General features: G+C 42.6%; 1 non-coding gene across 1 annotated transcript; it reads right to left on the bottom strand.

Annotated features, from left to right (window-relative positions):
• Positions 1-14,012: 14,012 nt before the first annotated feature.
• Positions 14,013-14,087, bottom strand: Trnal-caa (transfer RNA leucine (anticodon CAA)). Its single transcript has one exon. It is a non-coding gene; the product is annotated as a tRNA-Leu (tRNA).
• Between the last annotated feature and the right edge of the window lie 3,322 nt (positions 14,088-17,409).

The following is a 17,409-nucleotide window of genomic DNA, read 5'->3' as shown; positions in this document are numbered from 1 at the left end:
CGCCCAGTGTCAGATGTTAATTAGTTAACAGACTTGAGCAGAGTCGTTCTTATTATTGTAACAAATCAGTTTAATGGAAAAAAATACTACGTTTTAGTGCTTCCGAATAGCAATATCTGTCGACATTAACCTATTGTGTTGTTTGTGGGCTGGAGGAGGAATATACATTCGACTTCTTAAACTGAGGTCCTATTTACACGGCATCAGTACTAACAATAGTGGTGGAAGACCTTTCCTCTTTTCGGTTAATGTGTCTTCCATTCGGATTGAGCAGCCAGTAACGATTTTGTACACTTCACCATTCTCTTCATTTTGCTTAGATCCAACGCCCTTAGTTATTTCTACTTAATCGAATTGTGTCCTCCCCTACAGTTACTGTCATTTACTACTCCCTGTAACACCACAGTAGTTATTCCTTAAAATTTTAACAAATCTCTTATCACATTATCTCTGCTTCTCTTTATTGTTTCCACATTTTCATTCCCTCGGCCGTTCTGCATAGAACCTCCTCATTTCTTATCTTATCAGTTAACTTAATTTTAGGCATACTTCTGTTACACCATATCTCAAATGCTTCCGTTCTCTACATTTTCGGTCTTCCCTCAATTCATTGTTAAGTTCCTTATTATACTGCGTTCCATACGTACATTCTCAGCATTTTGTTTAATTAAATCTTATTTTTGATACCAGTAGAATTGTTTTGCCCAGAAATGTCATCTTTGTCTGGGTTATTCGCTTCTTTTATCTTCCTTAGTTAGTGCGTCATGAAATACTCTGTTTCCCAGGTAGCAAAACTGCTTCACTTCATCTGCTATGTTCTTCACATTTCTGATGTTACGTTTATTACTGATCTCATTTCTGGTGCTCTTCAGCCCTTTAGCCCTTCTTTAGTTAGTTCTTAACCAATATTCTGTGCAGAGTAGGATGTTCACTGCATTCAAAAAGTCCGTTTAAATGAGGATAGCACTGTTACAGCGAATATTAAAACTGAAGTTCCTGACCCAGGTTTTGTGTTCCGCTGCTTATCCATTTTTTATGTTCTTCATTACTTTTACACGCAATTTGAACAATAGAGGAAAGAGGCTGTATCAAACCCTTTTCAATCTGAGAACATTTTTGTGTTCCGCTCTTATTGTTCTCTTTTGCTTCTACTAAACCACAGTCCATCCATATTTTTCTGAGGATTTCAAATAAATGAAAACTAGCGATGGAATATTGGTCGCTGGTAATTGGGGCTCATTTCGCTAAGGAACTCGTCACTGAAGACAAATCTAGTCCAGCCAATGAGGTTCCGAACCGAAGACGCGTCTGGAGACGCCCCAGACAGTAGGGGTCTGGGGTGCCATTTTATGTCATAGGAGCAGCCCTTTAGTCGTAATCCGAGCGACCCTTACAGCACAGCAGTGCGTCGACGGTATTCTATGCCTCGTGTTGTTGTCTTTCGTGAAAAGCTATCATCAGCTCACATTTCACCAAGGCAATGCCTGACCGCACAAGGCGAGAGTTCCTACTACTTGTCTTCGAGCTTGCCAAACCCTACCTTACCAAGCGACGTAACGGAATGGTTAGCACAATGGACTCGCATTCGGGAGGACGACGGTTCAAACCCGGGTCAGGCTTCCTGATTTAGGTTTTCTGTGATTTCCCTAAAAGTGGAGAACGGCCGAAGATCGTATCCTGCTACCACAATCTAGCAATCGATTGTTCTGTGCGAGCCGCTACTGCTCAAGGCGCATATCGGATTGCAAATCATGGATATATTCAGGGAATTCAGGATCTACACTTATGCTCATAAATTAGGGATAATGCTGATACATGGTGAAACAACGCTCTGGTGGGCGGTTCGCGGGTTTAAATCGCCTCGGGGCATGACCATGCGGTGCATTTGACTTGCGGTCATCGCACGGTAGCGCTGGCATCAGTCCACATACGCAAAGGTGTGTTGGTGCATGTCAGAGTATGGTGCAGCGAGTAAGTGTGCAGACGTTTTCAGACGTGCTAATGGTGACTGTGTGTTGAAAATGGCTCAAAGAACACATATCGATGACGTTATGGGGGGTAGAATTCTAGGGCGACTGGAGGCTGGTCAAACACAGCAGGTCGTAGCACGGGCCCTCCGTGTGCCACAAAGTGTGGGCTCAAGATTATGGCAGCGATTCCATCAGACAGGAAACGTGTCCAGGCGCAACAGTACGGGAAGTCCACAGTGTGCAACACCACAAGAAGACCGATATCTCACCATCAGTGCCCGCAGACGGCCACGGAGTACTGCAGGTAGCCTTGCTCGGGACCTTATCGCTGCCACTGGAATAGTTGTCTCCAGACACACAGTCTACAGACGACTGAACAGACATCTCTTATTCGCCCGGAGACCTGCAAGGTGCATTCCACTGACCCCTGGTCACAGGACAGCCCACAAAGCCTGGTGTCAAGAACACAGTACTTGGTCATTGGAACAGTGGTCCCAGGTTATGTTCACGGACGAGTCCAGATACAGTCTGAACAGTGATTCTCGCCGGGTTTTCATCTGGCGTGAACCAGGAAACAGATACCAATCCCTTAATGTCCTTGAAAGGGACCTGTATGGAGGTCGTGATTTGATGGTGTGGTGTGGGTTTATGATTGGTGCACGTACACCCCTGCATGTCTTTGAGAGGAACTTTAACAAGTCAGGTGTATCTGGACGTCATTTTGGATCAGTATGTCCGCCTTTTCAGGGGTGCAGTGGGTCCCTCCTTCCTCCTGATGGATGATAACGCACGGCCCCACAGAGCTGCTATCGTGAGGGAGTACCTTGAAACAGGAGATATCAGGCGAATAGAGTGGCCTGCCTGTTCTCCAGACCTAAACACCATCGAGCGCGTCTGGAATGCTCTCGGTCGACGTATCGTTGCACGTCTTCAAACCGCTAGGACACTTCAGGAGTTCCGACAGGCACTGGTGCAAGAATGGGAGGCTATACCACAGCAACTGCTCGACTACCTGATCCAGAGTATGCCAACCCGTTGTGCGGCCTGCGTACGTGTGCATGGTGATCATACCCCATATTGATGTCGGGGTACATGCGCAGGAAACAGTAGCACATTTGTTTCGGGACGGTTTTCTCAACATATCACAAATACCGTGGACATACAAATATGTGTAGTGTGTGTTCCCTATGTGCCTATGCTATTAGAGCCAGTTTTGTGTAGTGCCACGTTGTGTGGCACCACATTCTGCAGTTATCATTAATTTATAAGCATGAGTGTACTTCCAGTTTGTATCCCACATTTCAGTCATCTGATACACCCTCCACCACAAAGCTCTGATACTCTCTAAAGCAAACCGTTACAAACGGGAAGATGTTGGAGCATTATGAAGTTGCATAGGCTATTCACACAGAGATAAATGACGGACTCATCAGTATTGTAGTCATAAACGACATCGATCTGCGACTAGCAACTGCATGACTGCAAGAACATTTGAAAATTCCGCCTCTAATGCCTCGTTCAACAATCTGCATTTCTTCGATATTGTTAATAAGCTGCAATTCTGCTTTACTTATTTTCAGCAGAGCATATGATGCAAAGCTAGATGAGATAATATCATGCGCAGGATCTAATCCGCGTGTCCTAAGGCAAAGACCGTGAATGTTTTCAAAGACGTCGGAAAGGGACCGCATGTCAATTTTTTCACTACAAATCAGAATATTCTCCAAGTGCTTTGTACTTGAATATATTCCATTTACTACAGGTCCTATTGTAATCAACCTGTACAATCATTAACACCTGTTAATCAACTTTTCAATTGATGGCAGGTGATCGAGTCGTTGCTTACACACTCGTACAGAAAAATTCCCTTCTGACTAATAAAAGTGAACGCTCGATCAGATTTTAAGCATGTTATATATTTTGTAAGTAAACATGTTAAAAAAACTTAATGAATCAATAAATCAGGAATTTATTTTGTATCTCGTCTCCAGCTCCTTTACTGGAGTAACCTTAGTAAATTACTTGTATTTTTCTATATTTGATGGCAAAGTAGAAACGCAACCCAGATTTAGTGTAATTTGTTGATTACTATCTGTTGTTTTTTTCACGTAGGCTTGTGATCATGCCAGTTACAACTGCTCAGAAAGTGAACTACGATGACACATTGGACTCGGGCCTTTGGTTTACACCGCAGCCGAGATATGCTGTGCCTCGGTACACACCTGTGGAATGATGGCGGTGTCACTGTTTTACATAGTCTTCCTAAAAGGGTTACTTGCAAATACGATAAATATCTGGAGAGCGAAAAGCTAATTCTTCTTCCGGTCTTAACCAACGTTTTATTTTGTAATAAACATGCATTTACAGTCTCAGTGATTGCATAGAGCTGTTGAGTGAACTACTCCATGCAGTCGCTCACTCTGTTCAATTTAAATTTGGAGCATTCCTGGTTATAGCTACAGTATACGTAGCAGGCAATACCGATTTTTTTTTTTCAAATGGATCTCATCAGAATACGAACCAGATTCAGTACCTAGGCAGCATCCAGCGACTGGTACTGGTACCAGTATTACAATATACACTGTGACCGAGTGGTTCTAGGGGCTTCAGTCCGGAACCGCGCTGCTTCTACGGTTGATGGTTCGAATCCTGCCTCGGGCATGGATGTGTGTGATGTACTTAAGTTAGTTAGGTTTAAGTAGTTCTGAATGTAGGGGACTGATGACCTCAGATGTTAAGACCCATAGTGCTCAGAGCCATTTGAACCATTTGCAACATCAACAGATGTTAATGTAGGTCGCAAGTCTTTCCTCTTATTGTGAGGCAGATGTGTGCTAGGTATTGACTGTTTCTGCGCTACGTTTGTCTCTGGCCTTGTTACCGCGGGTCGAAAGGACCCTTGGCCGAAAGTGTGCTCACATAATTCGCGGTGAAAGGGGTGGAGGTCTGTACACTGCTAGCTATGGGCAAGTGGCAGTTGGAGGTCCATGTTGACTGAGGACGTGTGAGCGCCCTGCATTGGCCGAACTTTGATGGATGGGGGGCGCCCTCGACTGTGGAGAATTATCGACGCCACCATGCCAGCTGGAAACTTCATTCGTCATCTACCCGAACACTGACGTATAGCTAGTCTGCTTGGGGAACTGTTACCCGCCCACATCGTGGACAACGGTGAGACCTTTCGGTAACAGGCGCCTACTTCGTGCTTAACACCACATCCTGGTTACCTCTGCGTCTGCTTGATTTGTGTGATTACTCGGGACTAATGCAGTGAGCTAAAAGCGTTCGTTTGTGTTCTGGTGCTAAGCATGTCTTCGCGAATTGTGGCGAACGTGCATTGAATTTTGATATTTTGTTATCTATTCATCATAATACTGAGCAGCATTTGCTGGCTTGCGGTACGCGTAAGAATTAATTCTGTTATATCATATTATAGAAAACCTGCCCTGTCTTTTTGTATCACACTTGCGAGTGTTTTGAAGGTGTTTAGGATCTGTTAAAACAGTGTTCTACGCGTGTGCTGTTTAGGTTACCAATAATTGGTCTGCTTTACATATTCTCTAATGTCTTGCGTTTTATGAAAATAGTGTTTATTCAATTTATCTCTGAATAGGTTTCTAACGCCTTAAGCGAACTTTACTGCAACTTACTATATGTGCTTGGTTTCATGTTTAAAAGTGTTTAATTCTGTCCCTGTGTGTATACTATAGGACAGATTAGCCATTACTTAATGCTGTGTTCTCACAGAGCTCACTGTATGCCTTAATTAATGTGGTGACAGTAACCAAACAGATTTTGTAATACAACGGTCGAAAGGGATTTATTTTGCCAAGACCGCTGGCTAGCTGAGTACATTAAATCCGTATTACTTTACCTTTTGTTTTAACCGGCCTCCGTCCGTTTATGTGTCAGTTGTTCTGTTACGTTACCCGCTGGGCCTTGCCCACCCGGTGTATTTGAGCGGCTACTGCTGTTGTTTGCTGCACATGGGGGACATTACCAGTTTTTCAATAATTCAATTTTATATGTGGTTTGAGTTATAACGTGTCTTTAAACCTTTAAGTAAACTTAGAAAATGACGCACCTTAGTATAAGTTGACCCCACAGCTTTGCTTCACCACAGTGCCGTAGGAACTCATTGTGCAGTTACTTATGGACTTCTTGTGTTTTTACGAAATTTCGAGCAAATCCTAAAGCACCTTCACCATTTGTAAAGCCTGTTTGCGTGAACGCCAGACGTTAATAAGTTACAGGTCTTTTCTTTAAAAATACTGTTAAAGATCTTCGTAAGTACAATGTTAAAATGTGTTTCTTGCTTTAATTTTAACTTTAATATTAATGTTCTTAATCTTAATTGTTGTTTGTATCAACAGTGCTTGCTTCACTGCGGTAGGCGTTTATCATTTGGGTTTAGGCCATCAGTGTAGTTGCTCAAAATATTTTGGTTAACTACTTGCACTGTAATTACCGGTAACTTCAAAACTTTGGACTTTGGGCCTTACGACAATTTTGTAGTTTGCTAACTACTGTTATCTCCTTGTACTCTGTCTACTTGTAACCTTATTACTTTGGCTTACTGATAAAAGGCAGCTTTTATCCGGCCGTAAATCAGCTTTGCAGCAATTAAATTTTGCCAAACTAATTAGAGACCGCTGCCGGGTAACTGCGATTTCGTGAGCCTTGTTTATAACTCATTTGTTCTGCAGCTGTTTAAAGCTTGTCATTTTGGCTTCTCTTTCGGAAACGCTTGACATTTGGCCTTAACCTGTATTTTTTTATTTTGTCGTTCCTGATATGTCACGATTTGTTCACTACTTGTGCTGCAGTTTTCTAAAACAAATGAAACTTTTTGCTTACCGTCATCTTATTGTATGAGTGCTTTTCTCGTTGTACAGGTTTTATTGTTTCTGACAGGCTGGTGTCAAAATATACTTTATTTGTGGTTCCCATTCTTTTCCACTCCTCAACCAGCTCTCTGTCGTTTCACTCATCTTCCACAGTCATCCATTCATTACCTGAATATCAGATGCGGTAAACGTCCAAAGACACGCCTATATTCTGTTTTCGAAAACAGCATGTTGGTTGAGTTTAATTTATGTCCATACGGAAAATACACATTCTGCATTTTGGTTTATGGGATAAAATCCTGATAAAACTGACTACTTGAAGCAGGTACTGTCATATGACTGTACATTCATTACTGCATGTTTATTTGGACACTGTTGTGTGTACTTCTGCATTAAATCCCTTAATTGGAACAAATTAACGTGCAGCTCAATTATTTCATTCAATGGGCAACCTAAGTCACGAATTGCGAAAATTCCCAGCTTTTTCAATGGTCACTCTATGACTTGGTTGTGTACCACTGTCTGATGTCAGGGAATGGTGACAGAGGCACATTCTATGTATTGAGTTACATGTAATTTTCCTGACACGACGTTGAGAAGAGAAAGTTGCAGCCTAGCAAACGGCTGATCTCAATATGTTAGTTAATTTGACGAATTTCAGTCTCGAAAAGAGATAAGAGGCACCCAACAAATCTCTTTGCTCCTTAAATTCAAGCCAATTATTTATAACACCAGCACATATTTATCTCATAAATGTAGTCTTGACAGTAAGCCATTCTAGATCATTTAATTTAACGTGTTTTGTTGCCGGTTCACCATTTATAATAATGTTATAATTGGGTTAGTCAGTTCTGACGTCGGCTTCTGCAGATTCTCCACGGCCACAGCTGCTTTTCTACTTCCAGATATTTACGTGTTTTTAATTGCCGTTGATTTTCACAGAAACAATGTAAGTCGACACCTAATTTTAATACTTCGCTGTGACTGATTGGAAAGAGGGGAAGGGTGACGTGGAGCATAAAGCACAACTGGGCTAATTAGATTTTTTCGCAGCAATTATTGTTTTCCCACCACCATCACCATCGATTTTTTTATTTTATCACCAGCTACCATCTTGGATTTTTAAATTTTCGCCAATCTTTAAATTTCCCTCTATTTTATACATAGGGCCATTAGACTATTTTTGCCTCCCTTTTTTCTTATTTCCCGTCAGCCGCCATCTTGGCTTGTTTAATTTCCCTGCGAAAGTGTGTGCACTGCCGTTACTGTGGCGCTGACTAGCAGCGGAAAGTAGAACTATACAGGGTGTTACAAAAAGGTACGGCCAAAATTTCAGGAAACATTCCTCACACACAAATAAAGAAAAGATGTTATGTGGACATGTGTTCGGAATCGCTTAATTTCCATGTTAGAGCGCATTTCAGTTTCGTCAGTATGTACTGTACTTCCTCGATTCACCGCCAGTTGGCCCAAGTGAAGGAAGGTAATGTTGACTTCGGTGCTTGTGTTGACATGCGACTCATCGCTCTACAGTACTAGCATCAAGCACATCAGTACGTGGCATCAACAAGTTAGTGTTCATCACGAACGTGGTTTTGCAGTCAGTGCAATGTTTACAAATGCGGAGTTGGCAGATACCCATTTGATGTATGGATTAGCACGGGGCAACAGCCGTGGCGCGGTACGTTTGTATCGAGACAGATTTCCAGAACGAAGGTGTCCCGACAGGAAGACGTTCGAAGCAATTGATCGGCGTCTTAGGGAGCACGGAACATTCCAGCCTATGACTCGCGACTGGGGAAGACCTAAAACGACGAGGACACCTGCAACGGACGAGGCAATTCTTCGTGCAGCTGACGATAACCCTAATGTCAGCGACAGAGAAGTTGCTGCTGTACAAGGTAATGTTGACCACGTCACTGTATGGAGAGTGCTACGGGAGAACCAGTTGTTTCCGTACCATGTACAGCGTGTGTAGGCACTATCAGCAGCTGATTGGCCTCCACGGGTAGACTTCTGCGAATGGTTCATCCAACAATGTGTCAATCCTCATTTCAGTGCAAATGTTCTCTTTACGGATGAGGCTTCATTCCAACGTGATCAAATTGTAAATTTTCACAATCAACATGTGAGGGCTGACGAGATTCCGCATGCAATTGTGCAATCACGTTATCAACACAGATTTTCTGTGAAAGTTTGGGCAGACATTGTTGGTGATGTCTTGATTGGGCCCCATGTTCTTCCACCTACGCTCAATGGAGCACGTTATCATTATTACATACGGGATACTTTACCTGTGCTTCTAGAACATGTGCCTTTGCAAGTACGACACAACATGTGGTTCATGCACGATGGAGCTCCTGCACATTTCAGTCGAAGTGTTCGTACGCTTCTCAACAACAGATTCGGTGACCGATGGATTGGTAGAGGTGGACCAATTCCATGGCCTCCACGCTCTCCTGACCTCAACCCTCTTGACTTTCATTTATGGGGCATTTGAAAGCTCTTGTCTACGCAACCCCGGTACCAAATATAGAGACTCTTCGTGCTCGTATTGTGGACGGCTGTGATACAATACGCCATTCTCCAGGGCTGCATCAGCGCATCAGGGATTCCATGCGACGGAGGGTGGATGCATGTATCCTCGCCAACGGAGGACATTTTGAACATTTCCTGTAACAAAGTGTTTGAAGTCACGCTGGTACGTTCTGTTGCTGTGTGTTTCCATTCCATGATTAATGTAATTTGAAGAGAAGTAATAAAATGAGCTCTAACATGGAAAGTAAGCGTTTCCGGACACATGTCCACATAACATATTTTCTTTCTTTGTGTGTGAGGAATGTTTCCTGAAAGTTTGGCCGTACCTTTTTGTAACACCCTGTATACCAGACCGGTGACGTCTCCACCAGTATTATGCTACTATGAAGAAGGCATTGACACCTGGAAGCCAATTTTGAGTAAGTTTTTATAATACGCTTCATGTACTTTACGTACGTGCGTGATGGTATTCTAACGCTTTATATTTTCCTAATTTTCGCAGATAACAGATTGATCTATCAAAACCAGGTAAGTGAAATAAATATTCCAGTTGCGCAGCTGACGGCTGAATTTTACTTAAAAGAATAAGTAACCCACAGTTGCTGAAAAAATACAGCTACAAATCAGATCGAACCTCTTCCCCTTGTTGTAAAACAACAGTATTCCATTATTTTTTACTCGATACATACGTCTGCCTTCATTAGGTCTCTTCATCTACCCTTTTTCTCTTTTCATTTAATGAACCAGATAGCTCACTGTGCCAAGTATTTTTAGTTTAAGACCTCGCGATTTCGCGCTATGGTCTGGTCTTATGGTTATGCTGTTCGCTAGAAAAATCTCCTTCGTGTGGAGGGGTAGTGGGTGGGTGGAGCGAATTACCAGCTGGTGCAATAACCGCTCTTTTGAGAAAAATCACCTCTGGAATGCCCCATCTTGACCATGGCCTGAAACTGTGGCCGCTAGACAAGTGCCACAGCTAAAGCCGGTTTATCCGTTATGCCCCACGCGTAATACGTGATCTCTTCACGTCACGAAAGGCTTTTGTTTCGGGAATTAAAGTTTCAAAACTAAGTCTCCCGTGCATCATAAAAAGGGAGTTCACAAACCATACGTGGTTACAGTTTTGGGCTACACCAATCAGACGTAGGCAATTTATGGTAGATAGTCAGTGTATTTATTTGTGGTGTGTAACGTTGTGCAGGGTCAAATCGAACATAACAATTTTCAGGCGGGATGTCAGGAAGTATGACGGAATAGACTGGTCGAATGAGTCATGAACAGGGGTCGACAGAGTGGTGTATGTACGTATTTTTTGTCATATGAATAAGGAGCAAGCAGAAACGACGTCATGATTAATGAGTGGATAAAGATAGTAGATAGCGAAGCGACGTGATAAATAGTAGTGGATAAAGGTGATATTTAAGGAGAGAAGCGACGTGAAGCAGTGTGATTAATAAAGAGAGATTCGACGTGATGAAACAGTGGTCAATAAAGGTGAGTAGAATTTAATGTGGAGATGTCTTAGATGTATGTTACAGAGAGGCCGGTGTATGCTGCAATCGAGATAGATGCGAATGGCGAAGGAAGACCAGGAAATGATGGAGTAATGGACGGACGGAGAGCCGAAATACGAATGAAGAGATGAGGACAACTGCACAACGTGAAAGGACATAAAGGGAGTATGAGATCCAGATGGTGAACGTTGTGGAATACTGACGTAAGATGTAATATAAGTGTAAATCTAATTCTTACCATAACAGTTGCTATGTGAAAAAAATAATTTTTGTTGTTGTTGTTGTTGTTGAAGCCTGGTACCAGTATAACTAATCAAAACGGTACCAAGAATGTGTACAGTTATTTTGCAGGATGAATATTTTGTGTATTTTTTGTTCTTAGATGAAATGTCGCAATTCTAAGTTGATATTTAGCAGGATGAATAATCGGTGAAGTGAATGCAGAGGTAAGCCGATGGAGAGAGGTGCCAGAGTGAAAGGACGAATTTGGAGACTGGAAAGCTATCTCCGAAACAGCTTCATGTGTTATGTGGTTGAGTATAAGGGAGCAAAGGTATGGTATGTTGTCGTGAGTTTGGTGGTGTTAAGGTTAGCTGACTTCTAGACCTATTCTGTTAGTGTATTAATGGATTGAATGAGAAGGAAAATGTGATGTCTGGCGAGTGAGAGTCGTAGAGTAGGGTGATCAATGCGCATACTCCTGTAAAGTGGATACTACCGATCCATAACTAAAACACTATTGTGTTATTGTTTGATTTGGATGAACCTCGATGGCAGGTCAGGATCTGGCATTGTGTGGATGGTACATACATGTCCTAGAAATGTTGTTATATGTAATAAAAAGGTAAAATATATAAAGAGATACTAATTTGAGTCTGTCACAAGCACAAAGGTGCATTGTATGTTGTATATTTAGAGTCATCAGTTTCTAAAATGTTTATTGTGTTAGGATGTTAAAGTAGTTTAATATTTAATAACATGTGGTAGGTAATTGTGAGCTGTGTAGATTATTTCTTATTTTTTTGGGGGGTTGTTTTGGGAAAGGAGATCAGACAGCGAGGTCATCGGTCTCATCGGGTTAGGGAAGGACGGGGAAGGAATTCGGCCGTGCCCTTTGAAAGGAACCATCCCGGCATTTGCCTGGAGCGATTTAGGGAAATCACGGAAAACCTAAATTAGGATGGCCGGACGCGGGATTGAACCGTCGTCCTCTCGAATACGAGTCCAGTGTCTAACCACTGCGCCACTGCGCCACCTCGCTCGGTTTTTTTTTTTTTTTTTTGTTAGAACACTTTCAAGGGGTATTAATTTCAGTCTGTCACAAGCACAAAGGTTCACTGTATATTGTAGTTTTAGAATAAACAGTTTCTAATATTTTCACTGTGATAGGATGTTAGAGTAGCCTACTATTTGATATTGTTATTATGAGCTGTATAGATTGTTTATTATTCCTTTTTTTTATACTTTCATGTTTTATATGAGGGACGACAGGTACAATCAATAGCACAAGTGTGGGCTGTATATAAAAGGGATAAGTGTTGATGCTGTATGTGTAGAAAACTAGGGTGTATGATTTTATGTTTTTTTTTAGAACAAAGATTCTTTTATTACCAATGTATCTAATAGATCATACATGTAATCAATGAGTATTTAAATACTGTGAGAATATCCTTTTGTCTGTAATGTTGCGAGATGCACGGAAGGGTCTGACTGATTGGGTGTCGTAGCGCTGAGGGGCTATGCCGAACGCGCCCATACCACATAAGCCAAGCAGACGTCGGCAACAGAGCCGGTGCACTCCCCACTCCACTGCCGGTTGGGGTACACTCCACGCGCCCGCTACAGCAGGTCAACGGCCTGGGGCGACACGCACGTACCACTGGCCATTCATAAGTTCCGCCACCCTTACGACTGGGGAAAGTATCCCGCGGAGGCAACAGTGGGTGGTTTCTTCTGCTCAACAGCGGAGCGACGGCAGAATGAACGAAGCACGGCAGAGTCTGGCGGGCATTTTTTACCAGCAGCTATTAACTAGTGCTGGACTGTGGAGCCGTGAAACAAGATGACTGCTCGTATGTCTCCATAAGGTGGAAAGTGAAGGACTGGAGTTTCCACGTTGTGAGTGGTGGAAAAGATTTTGTCTTTAGCAGACAGGACGATCGTTTTGTTTTGTCTTGACCACTGAATGGTGGGATCCATAAACGTTTGGCAGTGACTTGTTAAGTGTGCTTTGTGAATTGCATGTGGGACGCTTGGTATACTGAAAGAGGACAGTTGTCGTTTGGTGACTAATTATAGTATGAACGCAAGAAACTAAAGTGGGACATTGACATTTGCATTTGTAGTAGGAGACATTTCTTTAATTGGTGCGGGAATAAGTGCTGTTTGTTGGAACTTACGACTTTTATTTACACCATGAACTGAAAGGACAGAACCGTGGGTAATAGTAGTTGTAGGGCCATTTTTGAACGACCAGATTCGTGTGGATGGTACTCTGAGAGTGACTATGACATTTGTAACTTCCTGGCAGATTAAAAATGTGTGCCCAACCGAGACTCGAACTCGGGACCTTTGCCTTTCGCGGGCAAGTGCTCTACCAACTGAGCTACCGAAGCACGACTCACGCCCGGTACTCACAGCTTTACTTCCGCCAGTACCTCGTCTCCTACCTTCCAAACTTTACAGAAGCTCTCCTGCGAACCTTGCAGAACTAGCACTCCTGAAAGAAAGGATATTGCGGAGACATGGCTTAGCCACAGCCTGGGAGATGTTTCCAGAATGAGATTTTCACTCTACAGCGGAGTGTGCGCTGATATGAAACTTCCTGGCAGATTAAAACTGTGTGCCCGACTGAGACTCGAACTCGGGACCTTTGCCTTTCGCGGGCAAGTGCTCTACCAACTGAGCTACCGAAGCACGACTCACGCCCGGTACTCACAGCTTTACTTCCGCCAGTACCTCGTCTCCTACCTTCCAAACTTTACAGAAGCTCTCCTGCGAACCTTGCAGAACTAGCACTCCTGAAAGAATGGATATTGCGGAGACATGGCTTAGCCACAGCCTGGGGGATGTTTCCAGAATGAGATTTTCACTCTGCAGCGGAGTGTGCGCTGATATGAAACTTCCTGGCAGATTAAAACTGTGTGCCCGACCGAGACTCGAACTCGGGACCTTTGCCTTTTGCGGGCAAGTGCTCTACCAACTGAGCTACCGAAGCACGACTCACGCCCAGTACTCACAGCTTTACTTCCGCCAGTACCTCGTCTCCTACCTTCCAAACTTTACAGAAGCTCTCCTGCGAACCTTGCAGAACTAGCACTCCTGAAAGAAAGGATATTGCGGAGACATGGCTTAGCCACAGCCTGGGGACCGGCCGCGGTGGTCTCGCGGTTCTAGGCGCGCAGTCCGGAACCGTGCGACTGCTACGGTCGCAGGTTCGAATCCTGCCTCGGGCATGGATGTGTGTGATGTCCTTAGGTTAGTTAGGTTTAAGTAGTTCTAAGTTCTAGGGGACTAATGACCACAGCAGTTGAGTCCCATAGTGCTCAGAGCCATTTGAACCATTTTGAACAGCCTGGGGGATGTTTCCAGAGTGAGATTATCACTCTGCAGCGGAGTGTGCGCTGATATGAAACTTCCTGGCAGATTTGTGTTTAATGTGAGATACAGTTTACTGTTCAGTGCATGTTCAAAATGCCGATCTGAGTGACTTAAAGACTTTCGTCCGGGTAACCACGGGAGAGCTTTGACACCGAGACAGTGTTTCTAGGAAAACTATCAGCAACCTTTTGACCCCAAGAAAATCACAGAATGAAATGCTTCCGTGTGACTCGCAAGATAGGGAATAATGTATTTGTACTTTTAATTGTGTAAATTTTTTATATGTTTCATTCCTGAAGGGACAGCAAGTGTAATTGTATTTCATTTACATTTGTGTTTAGAATAGTTAGTGTTTGTTTCTTGTTTGTTCTGGGTTATCAAGTTCACGTAGCATGTTTATTAGAATATTTGGTACAATGATGCTTTAATTATTAGCCAGTGGCGTAATAGTAACGTAGCGGCTCTTGTAGCATTGATCAGTAAGGTAGTCACAGGGGAGAAGAGTTTGCATTGCACAACAAATATCGGAATTAACTGATGCATTTTGATGTCGTGGACAGTAGTAATTTTGTTGGTGTGTTGACTGAAGCCACTTATTTTTATTATCACAGTGGTGACATTTCACATTAAAGTGTAACGAAGGCTAGTCGAAATGCAAGTTCTTGTCGTCTAAATGTGTGACAACAGAGAAATGAGCAGTAGAGTAAGATACGAGAGCTACTGGTGGATTCAAGCACTTATTGCTATCTATTTACTGCGTGTATTGATATGGAGCCTGACTTCTACGTGTAACTAGTGTACGCAATTTTTTCTTTTGTTGATTTTGTTTTGTATTTAGACATTGCCGTGTAAAGATTATTACAACGTAATTTATGAATGTCAGATTACTTTCTCTGTGTTTGGACGGTGAGCTATTTAAAATTTCACGAGTACAATTAGTATTTTCTTTTATTTGTCATAGAATTAGTGAAGTTTGGATTACTCCTAAAAATAACGGAGATCCCGGTAACTAAGCAAATTTTTATCTCACCATTATTTTTTATTTGTATGATGTACTGTTTTATTTGTCATGTGGATTGTTGTAAATTTGTATGTGTACGTTACTCCGGATTGTGGAGAGTACAATAATGCAACAACAGTGTCAATAATTTGGTAAAGTAACAACATTTGGTCGTCAATTTGAGGTCACCAGGGGCTAAGGTCTCCTCCTGGTTATTTTGATGACTTGCTACGTTTGTTCTAATACAGCTTTCTTAAAAAAATGTTCGGAACTATCCTCGCATTGCAAGGATAGTACCATGCCATTTTTTTCTGCATGGGTAGCCGGTGGTGAAAGGGTACAGTACCACCCGACATTGAAAATAGGTACAACATACTTCATTATTTTTGTCAGAACAACACATTTTTTTTGTAAAATAACTCAATTTCAATTAATACAGCGAAGCCGGATACCAGTGTGGGAAAGAATGACAATTTATTTATTTAATTGTTCACATGTGCACTCCCACAAAGTAAATCCCTACATCCAGTTTGGTGAGATCTGTGAAATGAATGAATGTATGGTCGTCTGCTAACCGCAGATAGTGAATGTGAATATATGATCATCTTTGAGACGATGCTTTGGCCACCTTTGGTGGGACCAAAGAGACGAAATTTACCTGAGCTTTGAGCGCCTGAAATGTGGCTGACCAATACGGTAGCAAGGTGCTCACCCACTTCGACAGAGGTGTGAGAGAACCTCAAGAACGGCCAAGTTTCAGCACTCTGCCGCTGGATCTTGTGCTGTTAGGACCTGTTTTAGTTGTTCTCCGTAATGACAAAAGAGTGGAGACATGGTATGCATGTGGAATATTTAAGAGTAGTTTGAAATAATAATTTCTCTATTTCAGGAACTTTTGTGGGGAGAATTAAATGTCAGGCAGGTAATATTAATGGGATTGTAGTAATCTTCGGAAGTGACCAACGGTCACAATGAAACCACGTGTAGCAATAAGTTGAAATACTTCCGTGTGCTTAAGTTAAGCTGAATTACTAGCGTGTGTACAATAAGTTGAAATATTTAAGAAATAGCGTGTGTACCATAAGTTGAAATATTTATGAAATGGCGTGTGCAGGACTTGAAATTAGAGACGAGTACTTCCACGTGGTGAGTACTGTGTGAGTCTCAAACTGTGTATGAGACAAAAGATAAAGAGAAGTACTCGTCCATGGTATCAGTTGAGGACTCGCGTGTGTGATGAATACGTTCTTAATATTACTTTGCGTGATATGGTTCCGTGTGACGCTAGATTCAAACTCTGAGAGAGAAGCAAGGTGAGTCGGCCGTCTATCCAGCAACGCCACTTGGCTTGCATTGCACAGGAAGACGTGCAAATATCTCCAAAGTTCATAGTAGGAAAGTAGAATTACAAAGTGGGGCAGTGTCGTGTGAAACTGGGATAAATACTAATTGAAGTGGGAAAGCTGAAAGTGATAATGTTGTGACTATTTAGTGTTTTGTATTTCATGTCGTAGTGTGGTATGTCATGTAATTTGGGTATGTGTGGTTTGCATGGGAGAGTAGCAAGGTAGGCCGGCCGAAGTGGCCGTGCGGTTCAAGGCGCTGCAGTCTGGGACCGCAAGACCGCTACGGTCGCAGGTTCGAATCCTGCCTCGGGCATGGATGTTTGTGATGTCCTTAGGTTAGTTAGGTTTAACTAGTTCTAAGTTCTAGGGGACTAATGACCTCGGCAGTTGAGTCCCATAGTGCTCAGAGCCATTTGAACCATTTTTAGTAGCAAGGTAGTTTCAAAAGATTAGTGGGTTATGCTTGTTCCTTCTGTACTGCTCGGTCTGGAGGATAGTTTCGTGATGATGATTGTGAGAGTCGAAGTGTGAGAAATAATAAAAGATCCACCATCCTATCCAGAAAGTGCACTGTAGCGTTAAATAATTACGAGA

Source organism: Schistocerca nitens, chromosome 1, assembly GCF_023898315.1.
Source record: "Schistocerca nitens isolate TAMUIC-IGC-003100 chromosome 1, iqSchNite1.1, whole genome shotgun sequence".
NCBI lineage: Eukaryota > Metazoa > Arthropoda > Insecta > Orthoptera > Acrididae > Schistocerca > Schistocerca nitens.
This window is presented reverse-complemented; position numbering and strand designations above follow the sequence as displayed.